General features: G+C 46.6%; 1 long non-coding RNA gene across 1 annotated transcript; it reads right to left on the reverse strand.

Moving 5' to 3' along the window:
* Positions 1-6838: 6838 nt before the first annotated feature.
* Positions 6839-7780, reverse strand: LOC110307593. The gene is made up of 3 exons (XR_002379434.1): positions 7657-7780; positions 7358-7458; positions 6839-7233 (listed from the first exon to the last, which is right to left on the reverse strand). It is a non-coding gene; the product is annotated as an uncharacterized LOC110307593 (long non-coding RNA).
* Positions 7781-9067: the final 1287 nt, after the last annotated feature.

Consider the following 9067-nt stretch of genomic DNA (forward strand, 5'->3'; position numbering starts at 1 on the left):
GAGATGACCTCCATCGACCACCATCACTTCAGAGGGCCCAAAATAATACCGATAGCTATGGTTAAATGTTAAGCCTCTCTTTTTCCAGGCCCACGATCACATCATTTAGGTCTAAGTGTGACAGAGCAAGAAGACCTTGTATTCTTCCCAAGGACACTTCAGACTTAACTAAAATTTGATCTTGATTGAGAATCCCATGGGAAATGACCCAACCCAGTTCTATTCTAGGAACCTAGAGTCAGGATACCTCTTAGGCTCTGTTAGATTGTTTGCTTGTACAAACCGCCCCCTGAAGCTGCTGAGTGAGATATCAGGGTATAGTTTTGCCTTTTAAAAGCCCCTTGGTCTAAATGCTCAGGGCTACAGGTGGGTCCCTGAAAAACTGAGTGTAGTCCTGGCTCGCTGGAATAAAGACTTTGAGTTGGCTATAAACAGAGTGGTCATCTCTGGTACATACCCTGTAACATAAGCATGCCACATTCTTATTTTGATACATCCCATCTTCAACTCACTGACTTGTTCTGAAATTTTTCTCTGCAGCAAAAGTCAGATCCCAACTGCATCTAAGTAGCAGTCTCTCCGAAGAGCTCCTGGCGATGCTGGTTATCTCACAGGGAGATAGGCAACACATGGCAAGATGAAGGCCCAAGGGAGCCAATATTAATCTGGCTCATGACCTGTAATAATCGAGTCATTGAAGTTCCAATCAGTCAATCTTGTAAAATGTCTAACACAAGCATGGCCTTTTAAGAACTCTAGCTGATGGCGCCCACATGTACTTCATGACTCAGAGAGGGCGAGAGAGCAGCCCTTACAGAACTTGACGAAGGGCTGGTGGGTGAAGCTATAGAGGATAAGCAAGGTGCACAGCCAGCCAGGGTTGTCCTGTGATGCAGATGAAATTTCCTAGGTATGAGGCTTGATGCCCAGTTCTGTGGGGTCAGATGTCAGTGCCTGCTACAAACTGCATAAACTAGCTCCTGCCTGCATCCACTGCTTACAAAGTCAGAGTGGTCCAAAATCCTTTGTACAGAAGGACAGCCAATGCTTCAGAGGTAATCCTGCATCTCTAAATAACCAGGCAACAGCCAGCACAGGCGTGTCAGGAAAGGCATTTGGAGGGGCACTGTCTCAAACTCCTCCTGGGTGAAGCACACACACACACACACACACACACACACACACACACACACCCAGGTGACTGATGGAGCTAAACCAGCCCTCACAAGATTTGCTGCTGTGACTGGTTGGGGAGAGAGCCACACCTGGAGCCCTGGAGCCCTGGAGCCCTGGAGCCCTGGAGCCCTGGAGCCCTGGAGCCCTGGAGCCCTGGAGCCCTGGCTCCTAAAACCATTGTCTGGGCTGGGCTTCCCTTGGGGACATTCCTCTGCCAATCAAATCAGGTGCTAAAGACAGCTGGTATGAGCAGTTTTTATAGTCATGTGGGTGATGTACTTAAAAGCTCGGTTTTTTGTTTGTTTGTTTAAGATCTTGAGAATCTCATGTAGCCCAGACTGGCCTTGAACTCACCACGTAGCCAAGGATGACTTCGAGCTTCTGATCCGTCTGCCTCCACCTCTGAGTGCTGAGGTTGCACAAATCATTTATGTGGTGCTGGGGATCGAACCCAGGACTCCAGGAGTTCTAGGCAGACACTCCACCAACTGTGAATCACTTTTGTTTTTTTTTTTTGTTTGTTTGTTTTTTTGGTTTTTTGAGACAGGGTTTCTCTGGATAGCCCTGGCTGTCCTGGAACTCACTTTGTAGACCAGGCTGGCCTCGAACTCAGAAATCCGCCTGCCTCTGCCTCCCGAGTGCTGGGATTAAAGGCGTGCGCCACCACGCCCGGCCACTTTTGTTTTTTGTTTTTCATAAAATGTTTAAAGTATCGGATGCTTGGAAACCTTTGATAATAACTTGCTCACCAGAATGGAGAAGGTCTGCAGTGACTGTGGACACCAGACATCGCTGTGTATGGCTTCAGGAAACCAGATAGAGAAATGTTCGTTCAGTGACCTGAGCATAGAGGTCACATTCAAGCTAAAGAAGGAACTAACCCCAGACCAGCCAAAAATCCCTGCTTATTCATTATGATAATCTGGCATTCACATCTGAATCCTAGCAACTATGGCTATACATTTTTTCAAGGCTTTTGAAAACAACCTGTGACACGCACACGTTCTCCAAATGGGCAATTTCGGAGGCAGCAGCCCATACCGAATGCCTGGCAGAAGATGTCACCATGGTGTCATTTAGTCTCACAGTCAATTCCCCAAGAGCAGAAGAACTTCCATTATGGGCACATTAATAACTGCTATAAATAGAGCCCAGGGGAGAATACAAAGCGGTTATCGTGTCTCTTCATGCGTGAAATGTAAGGACTCTATTAAAGAGGACAAGGTCTCACTGGTGCCTTCATGTCTGAGCTGGCTCTCCTGGAATGGGATTTCATCCTTGCTGTGTGTTCTTAGCCTCCTTTTGGACAGGGAGCCCTTGTCCAGATGAGACTGGTTTTGCTAAAAGCTGGCAGCTGTTACCAGTTGCTCACTTATAAGGAAGATGTCTAGCTAACAGTATAGTGCCCTCTGCTGGATTTCAAGTCAGGTCGGACAAGGAAATCTCTAGGAAACTTTCCCTTTCCCTCTCTTTATGTGTGTGTGTGTGTGTGTGTGTGTGTGTGTGCATATGTGTACATGTGTATATGTATATGTGTGTATATGTGTATATATGTATGTATGTACACACACACATACACAAACACTGTGCAGGTACATGTATGTACATGTGTGCACATGTTTGTGGGAGTCAGAGTACAACCTCCAATGTCACTCCTCAAATGCCTTCCACCTTTTTTTTTGAAGGATGGTTGCCCTGTGGTTTGGAACTTTGCCAAGCAGTCTTGGTACTCCTGGAGTTTACCCATCTCCACCTCCACCTCCCTGGCTCTGGAATTACAATTGTGTGTAATACACATGTGTACAAAACATGGCTTTGCCCAAGGATTGAAGTCAGGTGCACACGCATGTGCAACAAGCACTCTACACTGAGCGGTCTACTCAACCTAGGTCACTCATTTTTGATAAAGCTCATGAGACCTATGAGGAGGTCTCCATGGGAGTCAAGTAGGGCTGTTATGGTTGGAAAATACCTCACTCTCCACAGCCAAAGCTGGGATATCTGAAGGTCAACTGAAGATAAAGATATAGCAGGAGCCCAGCAAGGTGCACAGAGCTCATTCTGAGGCCCTGGTGCCTACAGTCCCAGTTGCACCTCTTCTCAGTCATGGAGACTTGGAACTTGAAAAAGAGAATGATATAAGTGGTTGACACACTGTGTTAAGCCTCACCATTCAACAAAGCTGCTCACCATCTGTACTCCAACTTCCTTTTGAAAGTTGCAGAACCTGAAAACGTGAAGACCATGGGTATGGGACCCAAGGTCACCTGCCTGCTCAGGGGCAGAGAAGGGACGAATCCATTCATTCTCCCTGCATGTCCTGATCTTGGAAGAGCTTCCCTAAGTCAGTGCGCATCACAAGGGAGCTCCAGCCAGGACCTGTGGCTGACTAACTCCAATCTTCTTATACCAGGAAATGCTGGCTAACCCTAACTGTTCCCCCAGCAGAGCGGTTTATCATAAAGATGCCAGAAACCCAGTGTTAATCCCAGAGTTTTCAAAGTGGAAAAAAAATTCAACATGAAACCATCAGGCCTGTAAGGGAGCAGAGGTCCTGGGAGAAGGGGTCGTCAATGGGAAAGCATATTCCCAGGAGAGAAGTTCGTTCATTCATTCCATAGTCACTGGGCATTGCCACAGGCTAAGCATGACTTCTTCCCCACCCCACCCCACACCTGCCCCCTGTGCTGAAGAAGCAAGATGTGTGTGTGTGGCCCCTGGCCCCCCGTCGGGCTGCCATGCCCTCCAGCACCTGTTGGGTGGCCCCATTGTCCTTTCCTGTGGTTCCTCACACTCCTGGAGCTGTGACCAAAGCCACGAAAAGGCAGTTTCATAAGAGCCCTCCGAGTGTGCAGGTCCTTCAATAATCAATTTGAAAGGTGAGAGGCTCACACTGAGAGCTTTGGTCACACACGTCCCATATGTGCAGAAGGGGATGGATGGCTTGCGCTGCCCTGGCCCCAGTAGATGTCCCTCTGATGTCTTTGATGTACCATCTGGAGGCATTACCACAGAGCACCCGGGAGCTAACACGGTGCAGATCTGCATGGCTACTGCTAATGAAACTCCAGAGCTATCCAGATTTGGCCCACTCACTGTCTCTTAATCGCCCCACCTGAGTCCTCCTTGAACCTTGGGAACAGGAGCACAGGTTTTGCAAATTGTTGCAAGATTAGAGATAAAGACCCTGGGTGCTTAGTATCCCACAGTTAACCACAAGACATGCATAGACCATGTGTAGCTCATTATACACACACACAAACACACACACATGAATGCAGATAAAAATAGTCATACTAATCACTTTTCTATTCATTCAACATTTAAAATAATACTAGAAATGAGGAAGAAGGAAACATAGACTCATTTGATTGCAAGGACAAATGGACTTATTTAAACAATGAAAAAAAAAGAAAGTTACAAAGACCACCATCCCTTTTTTGTCCCCTTCTGAATTTAAAACTTCTGCTCATTAGAAGACAATGAGATGAGGCCAAAGGCAGTCGTAGCTGGGAGAGAACACTTGCCCTGTATATCTGGCAACGGGCTTTGATCCAGACTGTAATCCTAAAACTTTTAACAGCCAAAAGATAATTCAATTTAAAGTAGGCAAACTCGAGTCAAACCCCCAAGAGTTCTTACAGGAATCAGTGAGCAAAATGTTGATCAGACAATTGGACAGTCTCTTTAAAAATAATCGGAAACCCTGTAAGCACATACATTCAGCTCAACTGGTCATCAGGGCAACGCAGACCTCAGTGTGGTGGTGCTCCATCCTCACCAGACAAAATGAAGACTGCATTGAGGGGCCGAATGGAGGCAGGGACAGAAAGCACTGGGCAGTCCTGCCCAGGAGCTGGTGCAAGCCCAAGCCCTTTGGAACCTTGAGTAGTTTCCTGCAAGTGACCTCCTACTGTGTGACTCAGCGGGCATGTCAGCAAGTCTCAGGCACTTAACTAAGAGCCATGATGCAGCGGGTCCATACTGTCCATAGGACAATGCTCATGTAGCTTCAATCAGACTCCCCAAACAAGAAGCAGATGATCAGTGCACACCCAGACAACGTACATACAGCATACACAATGCATACAGACAACACACACACACAATAGGTAATGCATGTGTGACACAAACATATACACTAGCACACGTACAGACCCAGGCACACACAATGCATAACATGTACCACACACACTACTCCCACAAACGCACATACAAAGATGCAAACACAGGCTACCCACAATGTACTGTGGGCACACAACACACAAAAAACACACATATGTACATGCAACACATAAACACACACAAATAACTGCAATAGAAATACAAGCAAACTGCTTATTTAACACTCAGCATATATCTATCTGTGGGAATACTGCTCCACACTAAGCCAGTTCGCAATACCAGCTGGGTATACTACAATTCAGTTCATTTGACAGCACCAACCTGGAGACACATACCATAGGTCAGGGCAGGGTCCTGGAGGTTTAACCCCATAAACCCTAGGTTGGGACTTATACATCTGATTAGTTTACTACAAACTGAGTCCCTACCATCCCTCCTCAGCTAGAGTCAGATGGCTGGATAGGGCAGATCACAGAATGCAGAGAAACAGTTGGCCTTTGTTTTGAAATCATGATAGTTGTTATAAAGCTGAAAGCACTAAAGGCTCTGGCTTGACCTTCACCATCCAGGCATCCCCGATGCCTACCAACCCACAAGCCCTCCAAACCCTGGTCTTTTGAGATCTACAGTGGTCTATCTCATTACTGCTAGGAGGAGGACCTGCACCTCTAGGCCAGATCCCACAGTCTGGGTCAGGCCGCACCTCACTGCAGCTCTCTTGGACAGAAAGAATTCAGAAGCTGTCTGCGCTGTGACTGAACAACCCTCAACCATAGTACCTTACCCTTCCATGCTCTCCGTCAAATTTACTGTGTTGAACTAAATCACGTGATATTACATTTCCTGCCAACCCTAAAAGGTGGACATTTCCTTTGTTCGGGGGATTTGGGTCTGAAGAACCCTTGGGGAGGTTTGTGGAGGGGAGGGGTTCTCTGAAGAGGCTCTAATGGCCTCTCTCACACCCCTTATTCTCCAGACTCTGAAGAGAACCTTCTCATTCCTTTCAAGGCCCCACCAAGTTTAGATCTCCATATGTTGTCCTGTTTATATGTAGCTCTTCCTCCTACAGTGAGACCCAGCCATGGCCTTAAAATCCCTTCCTTGCAATAAACCTCATTTTCATTAAAGGGAATTGTGTCAGCCGATTAATTTTGCTTGCTTACTTACTTACTTACACATGATGAATCAAATCGACAGCCATTGGCAGCCAGCCTCCTCTCTGGAATACTATGTCTCCCTGTCTTCCTGAGGCTTGGTAATTAATTAACTTTTCCATTCAATCGCAGATGTCTCCCTGCCAACTCTCCCTTCTCATAGCTGGGGCTCTTAGCAGCGTTAACTCTACCTGCAATATCAGCGTGCTCACCAGCGTACCCGTGGGCTACCCATCTACCCGGTCCGGCGGCCAGCTTGACCTCTGTGTGCTCAAACCAGACCTTTTGGGTCTACAGGCATCACACACATAAAACATGTTGGTTTGGGCCAATACACCTGGCCCCAAACTAGGATCGGCTTCCCACTGCATGTTAACACAAAGTTAACAAGTACAAAGTGGGTATGATGTTCTGAAGCTGGGATTTTTTACAAAACTTTTGGTATAAATTTTTCCAAGCAGGCCTGATTCTCTACAGGGAGTTTCTTCTTCTTTTATCTGTGCAAAATAAGGTTCTTTTTTTATTTTTTTAAATCATCATTGATTTTTCTCTCCAAAACACTTCCCTTCTGAAGTATCTATCTCTTCCTTTCCAGTCTGCTCCTGGTCATGGTTTGAGCCCTGCCAACCCTCTGCTCTTCCAACTTCTAAGGAGCCCCTTTCCTTGCATGGGGCCACACGCTGCCTCATTCCTAGCATGCAGGTGAGGTTGATTTGCTTAAGGTCTTTTGAGGATTTATCTCCTCATCAGCCTCATCAAGAAAAGAGTCTAAGGCCATCTGTCCCAAGAAAGATGAGTCTGTTAGGCGGAGCCAGGATTCCCACTACCACCCTCCACTCTACCCCCACCATCAGCATATCACCCACTACACCTTTGCGGGTTTGGGGTACCGAGTAATTCACCATCTGACTTTGCATCTGGGCCGTGGGAACGCCGTTCACCAGCCTGGCGGCAACTATTCTTGGAGCAGCTTTTCTGACACCCACTTCTCCATGCAGAGAATCTGCTCTGGGGTGGAATGAGGCAAACGGCTCAGATCCGGATCCCATGCGCCAAACATCCCAGTACTGATCTATCAGCAGCAGCTTCTCCACACCTCTTGCCTTTACCATTGTCTACTTCACCTTCCTCCACCCCCTTTAATCCATTCTTTGGGGCCAGTGGAGATGGCTGCTGGGAGTGTCCACTGAGTTGCTCTAACCTAGCGAGTCGATCATCTCTGGGGCAGTGCCAGCTGGCGATGGCATTGGCCACTCTGCTTTCGGCTCACTTTCTTCAGTTTGGTATTTTCAACTTGAAGTTTTCTTCTCTCAAACTGTTTGTCCCTAAGAGTAACTTAGTGCTTAAGGCATGCAATGGTTTACACTGCCTCTGAAGCCAAGAGGTATTCACACAGCCTCTTCTGTCCAAGAGAGCATCACTGGCTACCATTTTTGACATGAAAGGGCAGAAAGTCATTAAGCAGTATATAGTATCATCTCCAACTTACTTCTCCTTCCTTCCTTCCTTCCTTCCTTCCTTCCTTCCTTCCTTCCTTCCTTCCTTCCTTTCTTTTTCCCTCCTTCCTTCCTTCTTCCCTCCTGTCTTTCTTTTCTCTTGTTTTCTTCCTTCCTTTCTTCCTTCCTTCCTCCCTCCCTCCTGTCTTTCTTTTCTTTTTTTCTTCCTTCCTTTATTCCTTCCTTCCTCTTTCTCTCTCTCTTTCTCTCTCTCTTTCTTTCTCTCTTTCTCTCTTCCTTTCTTCCTCTTTCTTTCTTCAGAGAGTCTCATGTATCTGGGTCTGGCCTCAGACTCTCTGGCACTGAGAGTGCCTTGAATTAAGATAGAGAAATGAGCCAGGCTCATGCTGAAGAAATCAGCTGCACTTGAATTTTTTTCTAAAGATAAAAATTCTTAAAAAAAAAAAAAAAAGATGAAAAAGCAAAAACAGAGTGTAGCACCCATCTTTAATCCCAGCACCTGGGCGGCAGAAGCAGGCAGATCTCTGTGAGCTCCAGGTTAGCCAGGGATACATAGAAGACCCAGGAGCTAAATAAATAAATTAACAGGCTGTTTGATTTATAAGTGTTTAGAAAAGTTAGAGAGTAAGTTGTGAAGTTGTCTGATATTATTTTAGCTTGGCTCAGTAGCTAGGCAACCAGGAGATACCCAGCTGCAGAGTTACAGATAAGAATCAAGAACAGCAGCCCTGTTGACCATGTGAGTACCCAGTGACAGGGACAGCCATCTTCAGACTGTGTTTCCAGGGTTGAAGGGTGCATCAGAATCCCAGGCTCGGTTTCTCCATAGCTCCATGGAAACAGCTGCGGGACACTAAGAGTAGCATCACCATCATCAATGTCTTGTTTCTCTCATGTCTCTGAGAAGAATCATCTCCTCTCTCATGATTCTCACACCATCCCCTCCGCATCCGAAACCTCAAGGACCATTTCCAGTTCCTGCATTTGGGTCAAAGAAGGTCACAGCTTGAGTGCCCAGCATCCTCAAAACCAGGGCGTGGCTTTCCCGAGTTAGCCAAGTCCCTGCAACAGCAGACTCTGTGTATGTAGCAACAGCAAGTGTGACCACAGAGTCCCGGCTGTATTTTGGTTTTTGGTTTTTTTTTTTTTCCTCTT

This window comes from Mus caroli, chromosome 13, assembly GCF_900094665.2.
Source record: "Mus caroli chromosome 13, CAROLI_EIJ_v1.1, whole genome shotgun sequence".
Taxonomy (NCBI): domain Eukaryota; kingdom Metazoa; phylum Chordata; class Mammalia; order Rodentia; family Muridae; genus Mus; species Mus caroli.